The sequence below is a fragment of the Melospiza melodia genome, chromosome 4, assembly GCF_035770615.1.
Source record: "Melospiza melodia melodia isolate bMelMel2 chromosome 4, bMelMel2.pri, whole genome shotgun sequence".
Lineage (NCBI taxonomy): Eukaryota > Metazoa > Chordata > Aves > Passeriformes > Passerellidae > Melospiza > Melospiza melodia.
In genome coordinates this window covers 96,117,476-96,145,060 of record NC_086197.1, presented here as the reverse complement: position 1 = coordinate 96,145,060, position 27,585 = coordinate 96,117,476, and the positions used below count along the sequence as shown (strand labels likewise).

General features: G+C 37.2%; 1 protein-coding gene across 14 annotated transcripts in view; it reads right to left on the bottom strand.

Annotated features, from left to right (window-relative positions):
- The window catches only part of PLEKHA5 (pleckstrin homology domain containing A5), a 156,845-nt gene that overhangs the window by 84,596 nt on the left and 44,664 nt on the right, over positions 1-27,585 (bottom strand). Inside the window, exon 1 of one of the 14 annotated variants that reach the window (XM_063155669.1) lies at positions 11,917-12,017. The exons of the other annotated variants lie outside the window; for them this stretch is intronic. The gene's annotated coding sequence lies outside the window, so the exon portion shown is untranslated. Of the gene's footprint in view, positions 1-11,916; positions 12,018-27,585 lie in introns of those variants that run through there. 14 annotated transcript variants of the gene reach the window in all.

The window sequence follows — 27,585 nt, the reverse complement described above, 5'->3', positions numbered from 1 at the left end:
CACTAAAATTGTGGTATTACACAGGCATGTGTTAAGTGGTCAATATTAGATATTGTGCCTCCTTTTCTTGCTTGGCACATTTAATTCACAACTTGAAGTTAGCAATCTTCTCTTCCTCTTTTTGATAGCATATGATAAATTTTATAGAAGTAATTAATCTCCTGTTAGTTCTGTGGCATTAAAGCCTCTCTTTGTAAGAGCTGTGCTATTTCCAGAAGAATCTAAATTTCATTAATAGCCTCCAGCCCTGAGTTCAGTGTTAAGACTTGATGAAGCATTAGCACATGACGGTGGAAGACAAAGATCTACCAGTTCTGAGAGACAGAAGCTTGCCAGAATGTAAGGGCTGATTTTGAAAGAGAAAATCTTCATATTTAATTACACCGACTTTCTGGTTTTGTCCAGTTTTGAATTTCATTTAAAAATTAGCTATTTCTGAAGGCCTTCAAGCTGAGATTGTAGTCAGTGCTGAAGCACCATAATTTTCAACAGAGCTTAACTTCCTAAAAATATAAGAGAGCTAAGACTAATTCTAATAGTCTAAATCAGAGTAGTACAACAGGACACACTTTGTCACTTCTGAACAAGAGACTTAAGTTCCACTTAATGTAATTTGCTATTTTCAGTAAGAAAAATTTTGGTTTTTTCAGCCAAACCAACATAACTGAGCCCAAGGAGCAGGGGAAAATAAAATTACTCTGGGCACATAGGTATAGACAACCACATGGCGATACTGCCTATATTTTTCACAGAATTTAGGGGTTTACGTTCATGTCTAAGTTACTAAGACCTTTACTAAGTTATTTTACTAAGGCCTTTAGACATTTGATTTAGGGAACATACTTCTGATTAGTTCAAGAGGCTGCCTTATGGACAGTCAGTGTAAATGCTATAATATACAAAAACCTTAGGTTAAAAACATGTCACACAGGAATGAGGCTCATGAAGAAATGTCACATGAACAAGACTCTTGGTGGTCATCAAATTCAACCTCATGCTCAGAAGTAACTCCAATGCCAGATCAGACTGCAAAGGCCCTTGTCCAGTTGAGTTTCAAAAATCTTCAAGAAAGACATGGAATCATTCTCTGCTCAAGAGGCTTGGGTTTTTTACTACTATTTTTATTTTAATCTGTTAGAATGTACTTTACTGCAGTTTATGACCATTGCTCTTTTCACAGTTCTGAAGAGAGTCTGTCTCATTTACAAAGTCCATGTAGTTAATGAAGGATGCAGTTAAGTCCCTGCTTTTGTCATTTCTTCAGGCCAAACACATTAATCTCCTTCAGTCTCTGGAGCAGAGAATGACTCCAAGTCTTTGTTGAAGACTTTTGAGACTCAACTGGACAAGGGCCTTTGCAATCTGATCTGGCACTGGATTTACCTCTGAGCATGAGGTTGAACTTGATGACCACCGAGATTCTTGTTCACCTGGCATTTCTGCATGAGCCTCACTCCGGTGTGAGGAACTGACTTGCTGATCAGTGACAAAACAGTTCCATCCCAGCAGCAACTCCAGTGAAGATTCTCTGCAAACAGCCACTGAATTGAAACTTTCAATTATTGACTGCGTATGGTGCAGTCCGTTCCTCACCATTCATCCCATCCATACCCCACGCTCAGACACAAAGGTACCACGTGAAGGTACATCAAAACCCTTGCTGAATTTATGTGGTTTCCACTGCTTTCCCCCTCCGTTGCAGAGGCAGGCACTGTAGGAGGCAGACAGGTTGGTCAGGCAAGATTTTTCCTTGATATATCCATGCTGGCTGTTTCCAATTACCTTCCAGTCTTTCACATGCCTAGCAACAGTTTAAATGAGTTGCACATTAATATTCTCAGGGAAAGAGGTGAAGCTGACCAGTGTTTATTTCCCTGAATTCCGTCTCTTGCCATTTTTTTTTAAACACAGCAATGTTTGTCTATTTGCAGTCATCAGGGTTATCCATGTTGATAAAAATCACTCTCGTGGTGACATCTGTCAGCTCACTCAGCACCCTCAGCTGTTTATGCTCCTAGAATAAGAATCCATAGCTGTTCCAAGCACCAGTCAAAAAATAATTTTAACGTGAATGTCATATTAAAAAACAAAAAAAAAAACCAAAACCAAAAAAACACCACAAAAAGCAACCTAGGAGGGGCAAGGGCCTTAAGGCAGCTTATATCTGTCAAAACAAAAAAAAAAGAAGAGGTGGAACAGCAAATGACCCCATAGGAAACACATCACTGGTCCAGGTTGCTGGAATGCTCCAGGATCTGCTGGGAGCTGCCACCTGACATTTCCTCTGCATCCACAGCCCTGCTGTAAATCTCTCTACTGAGAGCACTGAGGGGTCACCCAAACATTTCTTTAAGCTTGCTCTGCTTAGTTTAAGCTCTATACAGCATGAGCAAAAACGATAATGAATTTGAAAGCAGGAATTTTGACTGCTCGCTGTTGACAGTACAGACAGAACACGTTATCCCAAAGGGAAAGCCCAACCTTGGCTTGCAACTGGAATGTCTTGTTCTGTCCCAAACATCAAAGAATTTAAAGACAGGTAATGGAAACTGCATGCAGCATGAACATTACCAGTCCAGCAATCTCAGCAGGCAAGGCAAGCCCTCAACAGCCCACAGGGCTCTTTTTTCCCAATTATATGACACACAAAGACACTGACAGAGAGCCTTAAATGAGCTTGGGAATAACCAGGCAGTATTTAGAGTTGCAGTCATACTAGAATAACATGTTTAAAGTTTATATGCAGCCTTTGATTCTATGCATTGGAAATGAAAAGAAGCAAAGTGAATGTTTCCTCCTTCCCAATGCTTTCAGAGGAAGAGAACAGCATTTTTAGATTTACTGCTGAAAGACCAAGATTAAAGCAAACGTCTGGGTAAAGAATGCATTAATTTTACAAACATATATACATTTCTACATCATCTTTTATTAAAGCAAACTGCACTCTCATGCTGCAGGAGCTGCCATTAGGCCACAGCTGAAACAAAAATGTTTCAAGGAATTTTAGCTCACTGCTGATGCCACCACCAGTCAGAACCTACTTTTCACTCAATCACAGAAAGGTTTGGGTTGGAAGGGGCTTGAAAGATCCTCTGGTTCCACCCCCTGCCATGGGCAGGAACACCTTCCATGATCCCAGGGTGCTCCAAGCCCTGTCCAACCTGTCAACTTTCAGGCATGAAGCATTTACAGCCTCTCAGGGGAACCTGTGCCAGTGCCTCACCAGCCTCACTGGCAGGAATTTCTTCCTAACACCCAACCAAACCTGCTTTTTTAAAATTAAATCCTGCACTCAAATTAAAAACTGCAAATTAAAAACTTTCAAATTAAAAATTGCGCTTACCCTGTCACTACCTGCCTGTGTAAGCTCCTCTCCCTCCCCTTTTTTCTAAGCCCCCTTAGCTCCTTCCTTCCCTTGCTTTTCTAAAATGCACTTCATGTTTAACCCAGGATGCAACTCTTCAGCAAAGAGCAATCACAAAACTTGATTATCTAGAGATTTTATTCATTGGAAAACAGATTTTCAAGCATGTACCAGACATGAAGGACCCACAGTCTCCCACAACTCATCATTAAGGCCTGAATTTTCTGAGATGGAAGACAGACACTTTTTCCACACCCTGAAGTCTGAGACAGTCTTCTGCTCCCTCCAGTGGCAAAATCCCAAATATAATCCACAAGGAGGCCACCGAAGCAGCATCACACACTCACACAGCACTGCTCTCAGAGGTTCGTCAGACCCACAATTTCCAGTATGCTAAGGACTTTTGTTCTACAGAAAATAAACTACATTTATCTTGATTTGTGCAAAAAAAACTTTTTGGAATTTATAAAGTAGTTGCTAATGGAAACATTTTCAATTAATCTGTAATCCTAAAGCTGACGGCAATTTTCTTGGGTTGTGATATATGAAAAAAAATTTAAAATATTTTTGATACAAGCAGTAGTAGCAATCTTCTGTTTAAAAAATTCACAGGAAGCTGCAGCCATGCAGACATCACTTGCCTACTCTTATCAGCCTTCTGCTGTTTTCTTTTTACCCTGGAGTTTTACACTCCAGTAAAGGGGAGCAAGACTTCTTCATTTCACTTCACTCAATAATATTCTTCCTTTTTCTCTCTCCCTAAAAAGGAAGGTGCTAAATAATTAGGATTGGCTGAAATGGTCCACAGAATTATGTGCTTTAAAACCACTGAGTTCATGAGTTTTAAGACCTAACAGCTTTCTGAATTTCATTTCCATGCTTGTCTTTCAAATGTATTTTGCACACTTTCCCAAGGATTAAGATGACAATGTGACAAGCAGCTTTCTAAGGATTTTTCTCCCCTGTCTTTTAATGATTTTGCAAATGTTCATGCCAGTGCACAGCAGTTGCTTAGCTTCACTGGCATGGTTTCTATAAGTACATTCCAGCCAGGTTGCATTAGTCATTTTGATATCTCAAAAATAATCAGGATATCAAATATTCACTACTTGAGCTTGAGAAGACACATTTCCCCCAATAATTATAACAAGACTCACATTAAAAACAGTTCAGCTCTTTGCAGAATGAATTCTGATGATCCACATCTATTGGATACTGCCTGTCAGAAAACATTAATTCAATGTTTGGACAGAAACAGAATTACTGATAACCATCTGCAGTGACATAAAGGACTTGATACATTCTGAAAATGTAATCTGGTCAGAGATTATAAGCTTTTCTACTCTATACATTGGGGTAGTTGTTTCTAACATGGATGACATGCCAAAGTTATTGATAAATAACGTTAAACCTGTAAATTACAACTTCTGCCTCTAGAGCAAGGACTGTGATGTCAACAGAATTAACAAATCTACTGTCTTCAACTAATTTCTTTTCTAGATAAAGAGCAACAGGGTCTTAATGATTATTATTCCTTATTACTGTAATTCTTCAATTAAAAAGGTTTCTAAGGTTTCTTCTAGCCTCATTCCGTATGAGAAAGCTGCAGAGAAATAGAAGTGTATTCACCAGTCACAGTGTCTACATTTTGATCAGTAAGAATGCTACTGGTGTGTGCATGAGGTTCCCAAGTTAAAAGTAAAGAAAATGTAGTCTATTTGCAGATACTGAAATGCTTTTCAGTGAAAAAGGGTCCACTGGATCAGTGTTCAAATTGTAAATTTGAACACTGCCACAGGGATATCAGGGAACCAGCTGGAAACATTTTAAAACTAGTAAAAGCATTTTTCTTCTAGTATTTTTCAAGGAAATAGCTGAGCCATTTTCATTTAATCTTTCATATAAAACTATGGAGGCAACAAGAGCCAAAAGAATTGTGCCTGGGAAGCTGAAGAGCTTTCTGGATCAGAAAGTCTACAAGTGTTAGAGGAACTACAACATGGTTATGGTTAGTGTAAAGCAGTGGCTAAACTTCTGTACAGGTGTGGACACACTCACGCACTCACACGACCCAGACATTTCTGAGCTTCTTTTCTCTTGGCTGTGCTATTACTTTTCCACATAGTTCTCTGACTTTGTTCCAGCTTTACATAGGTGCAGCAGAAGCTTTCATAAACTTTTGGATGAAAATGGAGAAGGGGAATGCAGTCACAGACTCTCAGTATCACTTCAACACAGTTATCAGAAAATGACACATTACCACGCTACTAAACATGTCACTATAACATAAAATGAAGAAATTAAATAAATCTAATTCTGTTGAAGTCCTACTCTGATTAATACATTTAATAGTCCTGTCTTAACAAAATTGAAACTGTTCTTACTTGGCTTCAATACAGACAAGGTAATGAAATAAAAACGTGCATCCAATGGATGAAATTATCAATCTGAATGTGTCCTGTGAGTGTGAATTATTACAGGACACAATGAGACAAGAACATCTTGGTGCTCAGGGCCTTGAGCTGATGAACTTAGGACCTTAAACTTCCTTTTACAGGGCAATACCATGGTAAGATACCACAACAGAATTTCTAAATGGAATAATGCAAATCTGGTAGCTAAGATATTGAAACCAATCCAGCTTCATGAGCAAGAAGTTTCTCTGGGGCTATTTGGCTTTTCTCCCTATGGGGCCAGGTGCAGCTTTGCACTGACATGCATTTGAGGCATTTGACTGACAGTCATCATCAAGCTAATTGCACCAGGGATGTGCCCTTTGGCTTCACCAGGCTTCCTCTGTGGTCCTGGTTAAGCAAACCTCAGTTTCCCCTCCCAATTTGTACTATCATTATATAAGATACTCTCCACCATTAAAACAGATAAATATAACTAAACAGCTAAATACAACAGCTTAATGCTAAGTAAATCTCAGTTTCCATTCTCAATTTCTACTGTCATGATATAAAATACTCCCCACCATTAAAACAGATAAATGCAACAGTGAGATACTAATGCTGCACTGGAAGGTTGTGAGGAACATTCCCAACCTATTTCTGATCATTTAGGCAGCTGGAAATTGAATTCAGCTGCTCCTGCAGGAAGCACACCACAGCCAGAACCATACTGTACTTGGAGACACTTTCAGAGGCAGCATTAAAGAACTTATTTTGACAGCCCTCAGTTTGAGGGCTACTAAGGATATCTGTCTTGTCTTTGCTCACAGAGAGAACAAATGCACTGGGCAGAGTGGGCTGAAGCAGATGGTATTACCAAAAGTGGTGGTGTTTAAGTCATGCCTTTCGTTCTCTGCTATGACAACCTTGATGGCTTGGGCTATTTTCTCCAGGAGGAAAAAAAAAGATCATCCCATTTCTCGGAACAGTAAAAAATAAGAAATAAAAAGTCTAACATAGATTTCCCAGGCAAGATACAATGTCTTCTATCAGACAAATTTCTATTGAGCAAAACAGTTAAGACTTGTTTTCATATCCTGTATTTTGAAACAGCTCTGAAAACCTTTTTGTATTTCTTGTTTTGCAGTACCTTTTCCCCCTCCAAAACCCCAAATGTTTTATATCATATCTGCTGAACCCATCCTGTCAAAAAGAACTGTCCATTTAAAATAATGCAACAAATACATTTTGCTGTTTTTGTTTTTATCTTAATCATGGGTCACACTTAAAGGGACCTCAAGACTCCACATAACAAATCCTGTTTCACGAAAATATTTCAGGTCCTTCCACTAAAGATGTTACTCAATGTTGTCAGCAAACACAGTATTTTCACTGATTAAAAGGTTTTTATTCAGTTGCCCATATGCTAATGTTCATGTAAATGACAGATTTTCTACCAATATGGTTGTGTTATGATACCTATATAATTGCCTGGAAAAAATCCCTGTACACATTATTTTATATATATTATGGTAAAAGAGGCAAAGGGACCATCTGAAATATAAAGACAGCCAAATTTGGGAATAAACTTAAAGACTGAAAATACTAAAATTCTAATTAAGTTAATAATTTCCATATAAATAGGGAAATATAAGACATGGAAACCTTTTGATATTTGACACAAGATATGAATTGATTTGATTTTTTGGGCAAGATATGAACTGCACCCAAGTCCCTTTAAGTGGCCTGAAGTATATCATAATTAACATTTCTTTTCTTTTTTCCTCAATGGGTCATACTTTCAAAGAGCATCAAGTTTTGTCTGGCTTGGAAACAAACAAAGTCACTGTATGGTACATGCCTCCATTAAATTCAGATTAGCTTAAGGAAAGCACAAAGCAATTCCAGTTTTCTTACAGCCATTGACATGTTTAAATACTAAACTGTCTCCTCACCACAACACTGAAATGTGCACAAGACTGAATATCCTGAAAACATTGTAAAACATGGAAACATGCATAAACATAAGGAAAGTGATTTTGTACTCAAAACACACTGGCAAAATTCAAGCTTATGTATCATTTTGAGAAGCATTCCTCTTGTTGGGTTTTTTTTTTCCTTTTTGTTTTTCCCCTTTTCCCAGTGTTCTTGGAGAGGAGGGGGACAGAAATTCTGATCTACAAAAAGAAATTAAATTTCCTAAAAGATGACCAAGAGTAAGTAAAATAAAGTTCTAAACAACTCCTCTATACAAATATATACTATAGTTTCATTGACAGAAAATCCCAATAAATACCTATTCACCACTGAATTGCAATGATCCAGTGTATTCATGGCAAAAATCTGCCAAAATTCACAGGACTGTATTTAATACCCATTTTAAACCTCAGTGTACTGAAAAAGTAGACAATTTTTAGCTCATTCAGCAAAGACTTAACCAGCTCATTATTTCCACTCTCTTGATACAAAAAAAAGCCAAATTTTTTACAGAATAACACAATCCCAAATATTTTCATTTTTCACTTTAACAGACCCATTTCTCAATTTATACCAGACACATATAAAAGGAACTAATAATGCCTTCTTTACTTTTCCATAAAATCTCAGACTTAATTATGCATGGCTGACATTAGAGCCAATTATTTTAAATGAGAACTGGTGCACATTTTTTTTTTCACTTGGAAAAGTAAATTTAGCTTGTGCTTGTGAAACATAGCTCCACTCCTTCCTCCACTTCATGAAAAAAACCTACAAAAACTAATAAATGGCAGTATCAGATTGTAGCAAACTGTCTAAAATAGGTCAAGCTCTGATGCAGAATGCTGACAAGGTTTTTAGACACAACCTTCAGCCTAAAATTGTCACAGGCTCTCCCATCCTCTCCATCTGGCACACCAACTGAGTATGTGCAATTGTCAGCAGTAGTAAAATCTCTTATTTAGAGCACAGTGTGAATGGAAAAAGGCTGAGCCTTCACTGTCCAAAAGATTTTAATAATTCAAAACACAGTTGGCAGGCAGCTAAAGTGATACATATACAAAGTTTCCCCTTCACACCACATCCTTAACTCATTTTTTCCCCTGTGCAAACAATTACATTTATGAACATTCAAGCAAAAAGTTTATTTAAACATTATTTCAGCAGTGATGCTCTCTCAAAAGCAGTAAAGCCACCACATTCTCACTGCTCTCCTGGTGAAAAAGTGCCACAGAAGTCAAGTGACTTTTTATTCATGTGTAAAAAAAAATTATTTTTTCATCCTCTTCAAAAAATAACTCAACAGGTTGAATTACATGCCTTACATTTTCAGTCACATGAGGGAGTTCCTCAAGCTCCTTCCAGAGACCTCCAGTTTCTAAAAATCAGAACACCTACATGGCACAATCCCAGGAACTTCAATCTTTCACCTTATTTTATTGCCAATTACAATATATTGATCCACAATAAAACACAAGAAAATCCAAATGATGGCTGACATGTCTAAAATGACTGAATAACAACATTGCTTAGCATGGAAAAGCATCATTTTATTCAATTTCAGTCCTCAATTCTGTGCAATTTAAATGCAATTTGAATAATCTTGTTCAGCCAGCAGACCTCACACATTCATCTCCCTTCCTGCATGTTCTCTGTGTATATCTATATATATTTATATATATATGTATTTATTTATGCACACACATCTAGAAATACAAATAAACCAACAAAACTAGCACAGAGTAAAACTGCAGCAAAACAAAAGCCAATATATTGTTGTCAAGTTTTCTGAGTTCTCAACCTCTTTATGCACAACCAACATTAAGATATAAACACAAGGCAGATTTTTTTCTTCCCACAAGTTGCCCATGACCCAAAGTGGATTTGAATGTTCAATAAAATGGTTATAGACAAGATAGACAAGAGAAGCTCTGCAGAGAAGTGAATGTTGGGGTTTCTTTTGTTTTGTTTTTTGTTTTTGTTTGTTTGTTTGTTTTTGTTTTTTGTTGTTTTTGTTTTGTTTGTCTTTTTTTTTGGTTTTTTTTTTTGTTGAGGTTGGGATTGAAAGTTTTTGAGATGATATTTTGTGTTTAGACTTAAATGTTTATTTTTTAAATCCATGTTATAGTCTCACAAGCAGTGAGTTTTGTAGTTATTCTACTTGCAAGTTACAAAATAGCTAACTACCTTTTTTTAGAAGGTCTTTTAAGTCTAAATTACCTAATTAAGATATGGCACTTTATTTTTGTTTTTAACTTAATAACTAATCACTTGAAGTAGGTAATGCAGACTTTTTTGTTTAATTATAAAATACCATTCAAACTTATGAAGAAGAAGGTGAAGAAGGAGGACTAGGTTCTGCTTTAAAACTTTTATCTTATTTTATATATATTACTATATTCTAAAACCCCAAACTCTAAGATTTTTACTTTGTGATATTGTACACTTCTAATCAAAGTACACACTTGTAATTTTAGTGCTGTCAATTAATTTTGGAAGGTTTCTCCACGGCCTTAGGTCAAATGCAGTGCTCTCTTGGGGGTCAGCACAGAAAGTCTGAAATTCTCAGCACCCAGGGCTCCAGCAGCAGCAGTGATGGATTTTGCTCAGCACAGGTCTGCAGTTCCCCCTGGCTGCCTCGCTCTCATCATTTGTCAGAGCAGCAATCCAGGCACAGCTTTGCTGATGGGTTATGACAGCCCTTTGCCACCACGAGGCCTCAATTAAATGCATTATCCTCAGGCTTGAACAAAAACCTGAACTTCTGCACCCATTTAGATCATTTTGCCCAGAAACCCCACATTAGGGGGTCAAGCAAACTCATGTTCAAGTACTCAAGATTCACAGATCACCCTCCCACTTCCAGCCAGGAGTGTCAGAGTGAGGATGAAGCTTAAGGGCTTATTGATTCTGCTCCTATAAATCAGGTCAGCTGGAATCATAACAGGGGTTGTGCTTGGCAGGAGCCTCTTTGTCAGACTCAGCAAATTCACTGACAAGCAGCTTTTCCCATTGTAACTCAAATCTTTTATCCAAAAGACTGAAGTATATATCCACAATCACAACAGGATAAAGGCTATCCACTTGTAAAAACAAGTTCCCCTCCCAACACAAAAATATTTGTGGATGTATTAGTACTAAGAGCTCCAGTCTCATTCCTGTGTCACACCAAAACCTTAAAACACACGAATTTCATCCATAATATTAAATCATCTGTATTCACCCACAGGTAAGTGAAATCAGGAAACAACTTTGTTTTTTTGGGAATGGAAGTGGGTGGTGTCAGTTTATCAATTCACTCCCTGCTTTTTACAATATCAGTTTAGAGGTTTTAAAAATATAATGCCAACTGTTTGTTTTTTTTTTTTTTTTGCTGGAGGTTAAATGCCTTGCATTAAAGAATTTAAAAGCTACAATTTGCAGATGTTCTTGGAGGAAAACAAGATTTTAAATCAAGTGCAAAAGTAAGCCCTGATAACACTTTGAATCATAAATCCTGCCTTCCCCAGAGTTAATTAGAAGTTAATTAAATTCTAAACCGTATCAAGCATTCACCTTAACTACTACAAAGACTATAAATTTGTTCAGAAATTGCTACTATATCTTACCAAGGTGCCAAATCTCAGCTGTAGCAAAGAACTAGGAGATACCTTTTCCTATTCCTTAGTTGGTTAAAGAAGGAAATACATGCACAGCAGCAAAACTAACATGACAACACCTAACTTACCCTGTTGAATTTCTCTTGGAATCAAGTACTGTAAATATCTTTCAGCATTGTCTTAAATAATCCTCTTTTGCAAGACTAATCAAGCCCCCTCGAAAATATGAGATGCACAAAATAATCCAGGTTTTAAACCAAAATTGGTTTAAAAAGAACATTATGAAAAATGACTGAGAAGTGATGGTTGAAGAATTGTTGCTATATTTAGAATAGTTAGCTAATTTGAAGTCAGAGGGAAAAAAAAAATTATGCCAATTTTTTCTGCCCAGCCCAGCATTCCTGATAAAAAGCAATTCTTCTGCAGTAACGAAATTAATACACATATTATTTCACTGAAGTGAAGCACGGCGGAGCCATTTCAAACAGATCCCATTATCAGAGCAGAGAGCCAAGTGCGAAGCTGAGTTTTATCTGAGATATCTAAAGGCATCAGAAAGGGAAAGAGATGAATATCAACTCACCAAAAGCAGCAAGGCTCGTCTCACATCTCCACTCGCCGGTTCCAAGAGGAATCATCCGCGCACTGATGGAAGGATGACAGAAGGGCACGCTGCGCTCTCTGCCACCCCCTCGAGTGACAGCCCAGACACACTCTGCAAAACCTCAAACGGCGGGGCCCCGAGAGAGCATGCTCAGAGCCTCATTTAGCACGGCCTGATGCTTCATCTCAGCAGGGCATGGCCTACTTCCAAACAACTTCAGAACTTTAAGTCAGATCTAAAATGGTTAATTGGAATACGCAAAACTCAGCCACCAAGCAGCATCGATTTTTTTTTTTTTTTTTTTGGTCCCCTCTCTTTTTTTTGTTTTAAATCTGGGCTGATGCTCAGATAATTATTTGCACTACTTCCCTGAAGGGCATCCTGAGGCTTAAACACTATCATCATGAGCTCCACTGTAATTACATGATGCCACTGCAATAGATTGGAAACCTTTTTCAGGATGGGATATGGTCTGAACACTCAGCACACAATTGATAAATCAGACAAAGACAACAGATTTGCTGAATAGTGTCCATATTGATTTAGGAATTGGCCTACCTGCTGATTTCTGGACAGGTTTTTAAATTATTTATTAATTTAATATTTTTTTTAGGGCGAGGGAGGCAAGACAAAAGGCTTGAGAACTGTCTAACAAGTGACTGCTTGAGAACAGTCTAGCAAATGATTTATGTTCCAGAGCCATTTACCTCCACTTAAAGTCTCTTTGTACATAAAGAAACCACTTAGCTTCTTAATGAAACAATTTATTTAGATATCCGAAGTCAGGTTATTCACATGCAAAAATCCTGTGAAGCAGATATTCAAACCTTTTCCCCTCAGGAGATGAACATCTTTTAATACACCCACAGACAAGTGGAACAGAAGCCTTCCGTGTTTTGGTTTCCTCTATCTCACAGCCCTCTTTCCATATTTATTGTATATTCATTTTTTCAAATGAATACACAAAGTTTTCCTCCTCTTGTGAGAAGAAAAAAGCTGTGCCCCAGGCACTTCTGGTTTTTTAAAATGCTTTCCTGCTTATCATTCAAGCTGAAAGCAGAGCCAGGCAGGCTGCTTTATAAATGCTGGATTTTAAATTATGCTGTATAAACGAGCAGCACAGCCCTCCCCCGGTCTGTACCACACCTGAGCATAAGAAAAATATTTGGAATAAACTCTACCATCAAATCCTCCACTTCCAAGATGGTGGATATTGGTGAATACAGTGGTTGGCAGAGAAGCAGGACAATATTCTAAAGCTTCACTAATGTCTACAAGTAACTTAAAAATTGGATTTTCCTATCTGTCCAAAAATGCTTAGATCTATTATGAGAATCTGCAACGTCACACACAGAGTTTTGAAGTCTAAGACATGCACTCCAATGCTATAAAAATCCTCTTTACTAAGGTAATTATTTGAACATGAATCCTTGCCCCTTTCCTTTGAATTCACACAAAATAAGAGGAAGTATTTCCACTTCAGCAATTCCTTCCAGCCACAAACCCAGAAGTCAAGGTGCACAACAGAGCTGTGGCACAGCTGAACCTGATTTCATAAACACACCCAAACATCCCAGCCCATATTCCAGAGACACTATAAAAAGTAGTTTATTTATACTCATTTATCATGTAATACCTTGGTAGTTAATTTTCTTACACCAAAACACACAAAAAGAATCCTTGCTACAGTACATGTCCACATTGCAAAATTCAGATGAATTCTGCAATCTACCATTAAATGATGAAAAGCCATCTTCTTGATAAGAATTTCAGTAGTTATTTGCCAGCTAGTGGGAACTTTAAAGAAACAAGTACTAAATTACATTCCACATTTTTACCTAAGCTTTTATTCTTTGGTCATCTAATTTTTTTTTTCATCATTTGCTTTGTTATTGTTCTCTGAACATCCCTGTAGACTCAAGACTGGTAAATTAAAATTTTATTTTAAAAAAATATTTATTTTTATTTCTAAATTTTATTTTTAAAATTCAAGGTGCCATGGACATAAGAGCTGCCTTCTGAATGAGAAACATTTTCATCCAGGCTTGCTCTAGCTTAGTTCAGGAAACAAAAATCAATAAATAAATGCTATTGAAGAAAGATTACTTGAACAAATCCACAGCTACCTAATCAGTAGTTTTCAGTTTCTACACATATGAGGAAGGGGAAAAAGAAGCTGTTAATAAAACCCACTAAAATTGAAATAAACACTGTTCTTGTTCCACGTTCATTCCCCTTCTCTGCCCAAAATCCCATCAAGCTGAGCACAAATTACACCAATTTTCTTTGAGGTAAACAACAGTTTAGAAGTTCAAAAGGTCTTCTTTGAAGTTAGATATCTATGGGTATATTCTCCCTCAAAAGACAAATTTTCATGGGAAAAAAACCAAACCAAAACCCTCTGTACACTTTTTGGAGAAGTGCCTAACTTTACAGAAGCATAAAGAAATTTTAGGACGGTTTTGGTTTTTCTGTTGATGAATCTGTATTTTATTGTTTTAATGGCCTACAAATTGTAGCCACAGTAACGAAATGCAAGGGGGTTATGAGTAGCACATAAAGCCAAAATAATTTGATTACACAACTAATGCAGAACAGTTGCAAAGCACTCTCTTGTTGACCTTGAAAGGGTTCCTTTACAATGACATAAATTTGAGTTTCAAGATCTTGATAAGGAAGTATTAAAGTAAGTGAGTAAATTTGCCAATTTGCCATCTAATAAACATGTCTTGAAAGAAAGAAAAATTGAATTAATACATAAGTAGGGAAATGTAGCCTGTACAAAGGACTTCTAAAAAAATAATTCTTCTGAACATGACAAAGCTGGGATTAAAATCAAACAGCCCTGGAAGCTGAAACATTTTTCTAGAGTTTCTGCACTGATATCCAAACCACACAAAACACTAAAATCATGCCAGACCACTGTGTTATAAAGACACCGAGCATCAGAGACTGCTTCAGGAACACAATTAATTTCAGTAAACTCTGCAGACAGTTAGAAGTTAAGTTAGAAAATGTTTAATGACTGAAGTGATGGTGCTATCTATGTATTTTAATGCATTTATATATTTTAATGTACTTAACAAGAACTCAGGTGCTAAATACTTTAAACATCTTTCTCACCAACAGCTTCTTCACAAGAGCTCACACGCAAACAGCTCTGATCACCTGCTCTGACAGCAGAACAGCTAATTTTAATAAGATGTTTGATCAACAGTTTATTTAAATTAATTTTCAGTCTCAGTATCAAACTCACCACTCTTTCACAATGAAATATGATGCACTTTTAGTGTTATAACTGGGCTTTAAATGGATTTTATCAAGAGCCTTGACTTCTGAACTTGACGTTTGTTAACTAAACGTGATAAATTCTTCAGTAAATTATATGCAGCTGAGCTTCACGAGACTTTCTGGCATCCTAAAAAGAATTCCACAAGGATGTCTCTTACACACACGAGCTCTTTCAGCTCTCCTCTCAGCCTTGGCATGATGTCACAAGCAGCTTTCCTGAATTTGGTTACTAGCAGTAATACCTCAAGATGTCTCTCTCAAACACTACATCACAGACATGTTAAGAATTCTTCCATTCCTATATAAAGCTACATTCTGCAGAAATGTGTAGCAATTTAAAATCTGTTTGCCATTACGTTATTTTATCTTATCTATCAGCTGACCTATTCAAGTGGAAAGAACATTTTTCAAATAAAAGGAAAAAAATGATATATCTGTGTCTAGACAACCACAGGGGGAAAACTATATCTGCAAAGTTCAAAAGATGAGTAGTTTTTTTCTTATTTCTATAACATAATTTACATTTCTTGTTTCTATTCATAGTTTCACTGTGCTATATTTTTTCAGTGTTTCTGTTGTGTAATGTATATTCCCCTCTTTTTTGTTATTTTCTAATTATTTTTGCACCTCACTTGAAAACAGTCATGGTTTACAGCTTTTCTTTCTGTTCCATGCCATTTTTGCCTTCTTTAACTTTCTTTTCTCGTATTTTCCCTGTTAACCCATGTCCTAATGTCATCAATACTGAGAAAAATGAAACAGACATTGACTCTCATGGGGCAAACAGAACCAAAGGACCCACAAAGTACATATACATTTACTACACCAGCTGCTAAGTGCCTTGGATTTTATTCCTTAAATTATTGCTATGTCCTGATAAGTCTGATTTTTTACAGTCTTTCACTCTTCAAATGCCCACAATTAGACTGAATTGTCAATTGAATTGAGCATTCCCATTTCTGTTGTCATTTCATGTCTAAATATAGGTCTGTGCTCAAGATACAACACACTGTGCTCATACTCTTGAAGAAGTAAAATGGAAAAATGAGGTTTATATCTGCTGTTCACAGCTTATAAAAGCAGGCTGCCTGTTGGTCTTTAATAAATGACCATAATGATTCATCTGGAAAATTGTACCAGACAATGTGCCAGAACATATAAAACTGCCACTGCTGCCCACACTGTTAGTGCTGGTTCCCAAGTTTAAATATATATATATATATTTATATTATAGGGTGTGTGAGACTAAGACCAGGTATGAACTGAGCACCTCTCAATAAATCCAAGCTCCAGCTGTGCCTACCCAAAGACAAGCTCCAACTACCCAGCCAAACCTCTGCCAATCCTCAGAGTACAGACAGCTCCCCTTCACCCACCATTCTCTTAATACATTTGCTTGTCTTTTAAAAATAATCTAAAATGACTAAACACAGTCATTAGATGAAGGAACACATTCAATGTGGGCAAGAGAACAACAGTCCCTGACAAGGAACTGCACTTGCTAAGGTAAAATTGTTACTGTTTATAAAATACAACCTGTTAGTGACATTCCTTTTTATTTTATGTTGATTCCCAGAACTGCTAAAAAGGAATTAAAGAAATCTAGTGAATTATTCCATATATGAATAAATTTACTTTTGCTGCAAGACTGATGACCTCAGGAATCCAATCTGAATCCTTCTTCTTAACGCCCAATGGAATTAGTTTTTCTACAAAACTTGCTACTGCGAGACTTGTACAAGTCAAAGAAAATCTTTTAGGGCAATGACATCAACCAAAGGAGCATTAAATATTTTCCAGTTTTTGATGCAACACAGAAGTGAAACAACAATTGAAACCAAGTTTCATAAAAAAAAAATAAATATCAAAGTTTCAACCCATCAAATACAAGTTTCTGTGTAAGAAACATTGAAGCTCAGCAGCTTTTTTGTGTTGCAAGACCTACACACATTTTCAAATCCTTATTCAATAACTGTCACAAAACACAAACCCCTTTTATTAACTGATAAATTCAGAGTTAAACTGCTGCAATCCCATCTGGAAAATATCTCAGTTCTCCTCTCACAGTAACTTTCCAGTCAGCCAAAGCTCTTTGCAACATCCTTAAACTCATTCTGAATTGCAGCTACATATGTGCTCATTAAGCTGCTTCTTTCTATTAATGGCAGGAACTGTAGTAAAAATACCCTTTTGTAGAGTTATCAGTTGATAAAAACAAATAGAATGAATTTAAAATTAACTACTTAGAAGAACATGCTATTCTGACAACTTGCTGACTGTGTAGCCAGAGCAGAATTACAACCATGAACCAATCTGAACCAGCACAAGATCTCTGCCTCATCTCCCAAGCCTCTCAATATGCAAAAATCAAGTTGATTAAATGCTTGTAGTGAAAGAGTGGAGGAAAAACTCTTCTGTATTTGAGAAAGTCATGTACTGCAAGGGAAATGTGGATAACAATCAAAATTAATTAAAGCAAGATACAGTTCAGCATCACTAAGTAGCAAAGTAAGAGAAGTTTACTGAAACAAAGAAAAATTCTCCAAGTGCTCAAATAGAAAATGGAATATGAAAAAGTTCAACAAAAACTCACAGGTCAAAAAATGGCAGGCTGTGAGGAATCACTTGCAAATGTGTAGATAGCAAAAAGGAGAGACAGGCCCATATCTCAAACCTAACACAGCTCATCTTTCAAACTTCACAATCAGAAAACTTTTCAACCAAAAGAAAAATTAAAAAATAAATAAAAACATTCACAACAGCTTTTGAAAATGAGTGCCATAGCTCAGAGAACTATCAGGTAAAACAACAACAACAAAAAACGTTAACCAAACAAGTGAACAAACAAATTAGTAAAACCCAAAAAAAAAAAAAAAAAAACACCCAAAAAACCAGAAAGAATCTAACATACCTCTCAGCTCACAGAAAATCTGGTTTTCCTGAAAGTACCCTATAAGGTCACTTGTTAAAGCTCCTGAAAGAAGCTAAGGTGCCAGAGCTTAAGAGATGGCAATGGGCTCACAACAATGTAAGGACACAAATTAATGAATCTGCAGGGACTTGAGCTCACAAACTCTTCACCCTGATTTCAAAGAGGGAGGGAACACAGAAATTAAACTTTATCACTATTCCCAGAACCAAGGGTGCCATTCAGAAGAAAGGCCCAGTTGAAGGAGTTGCACAGGATTAGAAACACAGGCAGTAAAATTGCAAATGACATTTTACAGTGGCAGTGTAACATGGTAAAAATGAAAAAAACCCTCTGCATTTTACACAAGACAAGACAAGACTGCCAACTGGAAGAGTGTGGAGTTACATGAGATATTGGAAAGAATTCTTCACTATAGGGTGATGAGACACTGGAATAAGTTAGCCAAGAGAAGCTTTGGACATCCCATCCCTGGAAGTGTTCAAGGGCAGGTTGTGGTCTTGTGGAAGGTGTCTTTAAAACCCCTTCCAACCCAAACCATTCCACAATTCCACAATATTCAGAGGGCTTGGAGATGGCCATTTCTAGCACGAAACACAACTTTAGCATTGTAACAGATACTGTTTGACAGACTGGCCATCTCAGAGAACTCGCAGCAAGTTTTGTGTGAGGCTATGAAACAACACAGAGCTTTGGTTAGCTCTTGAAACAGCTCGTAAAGAGCTGGTGTGGGGTCGGGGTGAATACAGAAACCCACCAGGTGCAGTTAAATACAAAGACATGAAGGCACTGAACCACAGACAGCAGGTTCTCCAAAACACCTCTGAAACAAATCCTCACCTCTGGCAATCTCTGTTTCTGGCAAAGGCAGCAAACCCCAGAGAATACAAGGTTCAAGAATGCATGAAGACAGCACATGTCCAACTGCTGCAGGTAATTTCTCCTACATTTGGCTGCTTTTCTCAGCTACAGAGAAGCCCAGTAGGAATGATGACACTGCATCAATTTATTAGAAACTAGGGTCTTCTCTTTTCAAATTTAAAGCTAACTTCCAGCAGTTTTTTGTATTCCCCTGACTTCTTCACCTTTTCAATGAGGTAGGGCCTGATCCACCCACTTGTGGCACACAGTTGATTTTCACTTCAGACTGCACAAGCTTGCCAAACATGAACATCTCCCTCTAGCAGGCCAGAGCTTTACCCACTGTTCCCTATTTCCCTGGGAACTGATGCAGCATGGATTGTGGGAGGGAGAGCAGAGTAATTCTCAAGCCACAGACACTGAAAGATTATGAAACCAGTGAACAGGATAATTAAACCCTGAATGATCCACAGCTAATTTGCAGTTGAACTTCCCTACACAACCCAGGTCTGTAATTATAAATTTCCATCAGATGCTTGATACGAGTCCTTGTCAGGGGGTTTCCACAGACAGACGTAGAAAGAGGGGTACTATTTATTACACTTGGACAACAAAATTCACCAGCCAGGGTGTAGCTGTTTAATTTTGCTGTCAGCTGCATCACTGGATGCAGCAGGGTGGATTAGCCCCTAATAGCACAGGCTTTCCTTCTGTCCAAGCTGCCACCAGCCCAGCACTGCCCTCCCCAAGACGTCCACGTCAGACAGCAACCTCCTAAAGCTGCTGAAAGCAAATCTAATCACAGTGACAGCTCAAATAAAACCAGCACAGAGGAAAATCATCATATTCTGGCTTTCTCTTTTGTTAAAATAGATTTAACTGATATAACGAGCTTTATACTCTTCTCAATAGGAGGAAGCCTTCATACATCAATAAAAACTGGAGGGAGCAACACTTGAAATGCTTTTTTAATTGACTTCTGTTTTCAGGGCAACAGCCCAGGGATAAAGTTTCATTAGCACTCCAATATTTTATGTCCTTCAAAAAGTACACAATTTATTCTCAGGATACTATTCTAACATGATTCACAGGAAATAAACTAAAAGCAAAACCACAAGAAAATCTACAATTCAATTGGATTTACATGACTAACAAAAGTCTCCTCTGTTTTGAATCCTCCAGTCCAAATTTTTTTAAGATAGTATACACCAAGAATATTTTGCAAGGTGATTGTATTTTCTTAGAATATCCATCTTTAAAATTACTAACACTGACCTGCAGTCAGGTGTATTTACAGTACCTTTAAGAACAGAAAAGTAAATACTGGAGCTTTGACCTCCTATAAGTAAAATACTCATTATCATCCAAAGAACTTAAGAAAAATCAAGGGAAATTTGAGAGGCAAAGTACATGGTATATTACATGCTGAAACCAAATTACAAAAACCCACTTAGTCCAAAAAGAAAAGAAAAAAATGAGCAAGACAGGCAAAATGTGTGCCTTCAATGCAAGCCAGAGGCAATTCATTCACAGCTTCATTTTTTCTTTCAAGCAGCCTCTGATGGGTTTTTCTTAAGGCTAAGGTATTAGTTAGAAATATACACACACAAAGTAAAATACAAACAGTCACAAAGCAGCATTGAAAGTGAAAATTAAAAAAAATGTTTTGACATCCTACTTGAAAAGCATAAAAATAAAAGAAAGACCAAATGTTTTATTCTACACTGATTATTACATGAGAACATGATTACTTTAATCCTCTGCTGTGGAGATGAGAAGAACAAATCAAAATTTGCTTGTGCTTCAAAACTGCTGCTGATTCTGCACCTTTTAAGCGATTTGTGACCCAAGATTTTAAAGCAAACTGCTTGAAACTCACAAAAAGACCCCCTAAACAATTGCAAAAACTCAAATAAAATAAGAAAAGATGACAAACTGGCTTTGGTCCAAACCGAAAATGAAGAAAATTAGATAAGAAGACTGAATTACTTTCAGTAACACAATCTGAGAAACAGAAGCTTGTACAGTGCAAGTTCAGGCACACCATCAGAGTGCAAACAGCATAAATGGACACAACCTGTAGATGTGGTTGCTCCAACTTGTCTACAAGTTTCTCTGCCCAACAGCAACTCTGTCTACTGCAGTGAAGTTTGCAATACAAAAATACACAGAGGAGTTTGCAATGTGCAGTTTTACAGTCAATGGTTTTGTAGACATTTTCTGAAAGTGCCCATGTTTGTTTGACCTACAGAATTCAACCATGCACACAGCAAACCCTTCTGGACCATCTTTCTGTCATGTGTAGCCACAAAATTCTCAGGAAACCATCTCCACACAAGCAAAAGTTTAACATTTTTATCACATTAATTCCTCCATCTAAAAAAAATCTCTGCTGTTTTAAGTGCTTTTAAACAATTTATGTAGAGCTACAGATCCCCATGCAATATCCTATGCTGCACTTCTAATACATCAAATTATATCTGAAAAGCCTTGAAACAATAATCTAATTTACTCTGTATATAAACATGCAGTATTGCAGAATAATTATGAAAGAGCATTAATTATGGATTAATACTCTTTCTTGGTAAATCCTTAGCTGCTAAGACTATAATGTGGAGATATTACAGTATTAGCAAAATGAATCCTCGTTCTCTCAGAGCCATGCCAACAGAGCTGAAACAGGCTGGCAGCATCCTGCCACTGGAGAAAAACAAGAATTTGTTTTATTTCCTTAGCAAAGGGTGTCTTACAGGTGTTGACACCTGCCAAGTCTTGTACGTGCAAGGGCTAATGAGACAGCAGTGTGAACTAAGCCCCAAATATTAACTGAGGGTTATTAATTGAGTATTAATGGAGTTTTTATCTGTCCAGCAGGGCAGCTCCTGAGGCACACACCTGCAGCTTCCAGCTCCAAGGAAGTCACACCACAGCCCATCAGGACCTGCTGGGATTCACAGGGTTTGCACAGCAGGCCTTGAAGATTCATTGACATCTTCCCCCTCTTTTGAATAATTCATTAACATGTGTAAAGCAAACAAAAAAACCACAACCCCTGTTCAGAACTCCCCACTCAGGGTCTGAAATTCAACAATTTGTTCAGAACTGGAAGTTTGACAGACAAAGAAAAAAGTGTTTTTCCAAAAAGTAAGTTTCAATTAATGTGCTAAAACCCTAATCCCTCTATCTGACACAAGGTGTGTTCAGACTAATTTTTTTTTAAAGATTAAATCAACCTGAATAAGGTACTCCCAGCGTTCTTATTGCACCAAAACATAAAAATAATCTAAGAACAGTATTAAAAAAGCTAATTCTGCTGTAAGTTTTGAAACAACTGTTCCTATTACATGTATTTAAAGCAAAATACTCCCATATTCTGAAAGAAATTCTGGCTAGTATTATTCAGTGTATTACTAAATAATTTCTGTTAAATGTAGGAGCTGCAGGGCTTGTTTGTGCTGGTTTTTTGTTACTTTGTTTCCTGTGTTGTTTTTTTGGGTTTTTTGGGGGTCTGTGGTTTTTTTTTTTAATAGCTGGTAACAGGTCAATATTCAGAGAAATCATTTACTTACCTGCTGCCAGATTTTAGAACTGTAATTACCTTTAGGCTTTATAATGGGAAGTGTGGGAAAAAAAAAAAATCAATCCCCACAAGCAATAATTGCATACTCCACCGCCAAGCCATGTAAATAAGAATCATCCAAAGAGCACATTCAGATAAAAAATGCTCCCAAAAGCTTGTTAGAAACACCAGTATCTGAATTGCACACATACAGATATTTCAGTGCCATTATTGTATGATCAATCAAAATTACACCACCACTGCGCATTTTAAACGTGATAAAGAACGTCCTAAATGCACTAAAAGAACGTACTAAAGAACTTCAAACTGCCTTGTTTTTCTTTCAAACAGGGGCACTTTGATTCTTTAGTGTTACATTGTGGCATAGTACATTTTTCCTTTTCTTTCTGATCTCTTTAGGCAACCTGTTTGAGATTTTTGTGTGCTTGAGAAATGACTCGTGCAAGTTGACTGACAGGCATTTGAATTTCCTGTTGAGCGTGAAGACAGAAGCTACCTTTGATGATTATCACATTTATTCCTTCTGGATATGAATTTCAAACCCTCTATTTTTATTTTAAGAACAATATCTAGCATTTCTGCTCTTTTAAGCCTTGGTAACAGCTACTCAAACATGAAGTGTCAGCACTTATGCTTGCCTGTAACGCCCATTTCTGCCAAAGCTTTTGATTTCATTAGCTCCCAAATATTTCATCCAAGTTTGAAAGTTTGGAAGCAACTTTAGACAGATGAGCAGGCTACTACCCTGGTATCCTCTCCCAAAAGCAGCTTTCTGTTTTTGAACTATACACAGAATATTTATGCCTGTTCTTGGATGAACACAACAGGTAACAGGTCCATTCTAAAAATCATTCCCAAACTCCCTTTCACTCTTGAAACCTTTAAGAAATTCTATTTAGATGTCAACTTCCTTCCCCAGAATTCTTACCAGTATCCCAGAACAGCCCATATTTAAGTGATTCAGGCATGCATAACCTAAACAGTCAGAAAAACAGGTTTTATTCATGATGGTAAGTACAATGTAATTATTAATTGTATGAAGTACATCTGAGAATATTTACACATAAACTAGATTTCTTTGGCACTGCAGTACTTGGCATGGTTTTTGCAACCTGAAGTCACTTCACCTGGAAAATCTTATTCTCGTGCCAAGGAGTCAAATATATCCTGCATTAATATTTTAATGTGGAACACACATAGCTTATTCACAGAAGCATGTGAAAGGAGTAACTTGATCTGCAGTGTAAGGTAATACATAAATGCAACTTAAAAAAATAAATTAACAATACCTCACCAAATAAAAACTAAATCCCATCCAAATATTTAGCCCGTCCCACAAAAAAAATGAAGCTCATAATGTAAGAGAGTCTACATTTATTAAAATGAGCCTCAAATAGTCTTCCAAAATACAAAAAAAAAAAAAAAAACATTTGGCTTGAACAGCAAGGTTTCCACAGAAATGGGTATTACCCTAGGCAAAAGCCTTCTAAGAAGCAAAAAGAGACACAAGGTAAATTTCTTCAGAAAAAAAAACCCTCCAAATTCCTCAAACCCCCCCAAACAGTCTCACATTTGTTTGTTTGTTTCAGGCTTCATCTCAAGTATTAAAGCTGCTGAGAAAGGACTGCTGTTGTTTATCCTCCCAAATCCTTTACATAAGTTTTTATAAAAAGAACAGAATTCAACTTCAGAGTGTTGAAAATAAAAAGAGTAAGTTTCCTGGAGAAACTTTTTCCTCTGGGCTATCTACTCAGGGCTGGGACAGAAAGGAGGGAGAAGGAAAGAGAGCAAGAATATATTAAAGAATCACACATTTCTGGTCCCAGCAATAACACAATTACTGTACCTTTGAAATCTTTTACCATTACAAAAGTCACTCTTTCTCCCTCTGAATCAATGATTTGTTTTAATCACACTGATATACTTGTAACCCACCAGTGCCTTCGGGACAGACAAGGATTTGGTCAGCTCCAGCAGATTTACAGCCCAAAAATGCAGCGAGTGAGAGATTTCATTAGAAAAGTGCCAGATTATTTACCATTCACAGCACAGGTATTATGAAGTTTTTCCAAAAAGGCTAATGTCTTTACCAGTCACTGAATTAAATATTCTTTAGATTTTCCATCTATATTCTGATGATCTTTAAGTGTCTGATATGATTGGCAAAAAATATCCAAATGTTTTTGTTAACAGGAAGAACACAATAAACAGATTTTAACTGCATTTTCAATATGTTCCTTGAATTGGTTTGGACACAAAAGTCAACACTTCCATAATGCAATGAACTATTTCCATTCCCTCCCCTACATTCAATCATTTCAAGGACATAAAAAGCAACATTTAAAAATATTTTGACACTTCCCTCCCCTTTAGATAAATATACACTAACTGGTTGAAAGCACAGTTACCCAATGAAGCCAAGCATGCTATTTTTTTTTTCCCCTAAAGGAAGGATGAAAACACCAAATATTGCAATTCTCTTTACCCTTGACATACCTATTTTCCCATGTCATTCTCATTTGTATCCTGTTATATTTCACTCCACATCCTACGCCATTTTTTGTCCTCTTAGTCCACTTCTAAGTTTATGCCAAAGTAAAATGTTAGACTTGACATCAACTGTGTTCTTGTAGCAATTTTGCAAAGAGGAAGGAATACTGAGAGCTTGAAAGAAAGCCTGAAAATACCACCTGAATAATTGAAGCAACACCCCCTCTGCTATTGAAGCAAGGCAATATTAATGACAGATTTCTTTCTAGAATAATCCTAGTCTTAATGTTCAAATTCAGTTTAATTAATCTTTAATGTAGTATAATTGATCTTTAATGTAGTATGCTATATATGTATTTATAGTCTCTGCATACTGCATCCAGTATTTAGATTGGTCCAACAGAGAAGCATCACCTCTTACTCAGAGGCTGAGCTACTCATCTCCTCTGAGAATTCCAACACAATCAGGAAAATTAAAAAAGAAAATCCACTCCTGAGCCAAGGTGCCCAGCATAAACCACGTCCCAAAAGGTTCTGCTTGCTCCAAGTCTGGGAGAAAGCTGACAAAAATCTCCCTCCCTTGCCCACAAATCGAGTGAATCCAGCTCCTGCTGGGATGGGCAGGAGAACAGGCAGTAAATGCTGCCATCTACCAGAAATTCAGGAGTTTTCTATTTCAGTTGGCAGAAGGAAAGCAGGGGAGCTGCTGGGTAAACACAGCTCTTATCCAGTCATAATCTTTAAAACATAAAGGCCACTAAATAAAACCCACAAGGAAAAAGACCTTTCAGAAAGTGGAACCCGGTCCAAGTATGGAAAGCAAAAATGTAAAGCCACAATTCATCAGGCCAAGAAAAATTGCCTCTGGCATATGGCACAAAAATCGAACACAGGCTTGCTCCAAACAGACAAAATTCTCTTAGAATCTTAACAAGAGGTTTGATCTGAAGAGGCAGAAAGAGCACTCAAGACAGGCAAAACCACAGTAAAAGAGCCAGCCACATTTTTCTCACTGGAAAAACCAAGATCCCCTTAGAAGCACTGAAGAGTTTCTTTATAGGCAAGAGAGTTCTAAAGTGTCCCAAAGCAATGTCACTACAGAAGTTTTATTTTAGAGACCTGGTAAGTGAACTGCAGCAAAACCACCTGGGTAAATTAGTATTTATTTAATTACTCTAAGGAAATAAGGAAAAAAAATAGTAGTATGACATAATAGCTGCACTTTGCACAAAAGCTGACATTTTTATCAGAAGAATGTGGTGATCCTGTCTGCTCTTCACTCTTTTCCAAATTCTGCCTCTGTACTTGGTGGTTATCAGGTATTAAGAAGAACATTATTATCAGGTATTCAGAGAAGAACATAATTAATAAAAATTTTAATGCATACTGTGAAAAAACTGGTGTCACCTCTAGGGGAAAGCTTCTCCTTGCACTTGTATTGTAATGGAATCAAATTAATCAGATTTGGTTATCTGTAAAAATGTGTTTTTTAATTTTCTTTTTGAAGTACATCATTCAGATCTCTTAAAGAAGCCTCATAGTAACGAAACAAAACCTGAGCCCTGTGTATGTAGGGGTAGGAATGTGCAGAATATGAGACTCATTATACTCAAGATATTCATAAGCTCTCTGAAAAAGCAAGTGAAGTGCATAGGAATGACTTCCACTTGATAGAAAATTATTCAGGACAGGGAAATTTGATTGAAGAGGGCTGCTGAGAAAACCCACAATAGTCTGTGCCTGAGATACAAGATAGCAATTGAAAGGGGGTGCATTAATTGAAAAGGATTCTTACAGGAAACAGAAGTGCAGCCAAGGATCAGGCTTGGAGGAGGTGCTGCCTCTCAGAAAAAGGCTGGAGACCCTTTTCAGGTTTCAAAAAGCATCAGCCCAGAGGCAGAAAAAAAAAAAAAAAAAAAAGGTGGAGCAGCAGCCAGCCCTGTCCCCATGGAATTCCAGGGGCATGGAGAGAGCCTGGGTTTAACTGGACTCAAGCTCACAGAACGGGGAGGGGGCACACAGGAAAATGGTGCAGACAAAGCACAGAGCCAAGGTGAGCAATCCTGGGAAGGGATACTGAAATCCCTCCTGCACAGGAAGCATTCATCATTTCTCAAGGGGCAGGAGTGGTAATGGGAATACTGGCTTCACCGAAAAGCAAGTTTTGTTCATCAAAACAAACAAATGGAACAAATTCTTCCTCTCCCATCACAAAGTATTATGGAGAGGAAAAAAAAACCCCACATGCATGCGCAGAATATAAGTACTAAAATGCCACAACATGTTTTGGTGCAGCATTTAGCTACACCCACACACCCAACAGGTGCCCTATTTTTATATATTCTTTCCTAAAGGTCTCAACATTCATCACACACAGGTCTCTTTGGTCTGTCTGCCTAGTACAACCATTTTGAGGTTATCCTCCAGATGACCATTGATTAAAACAACAAAACAAAAGCAACCCTCCATTTACTAGACAATTAAAATTGAGCTATAA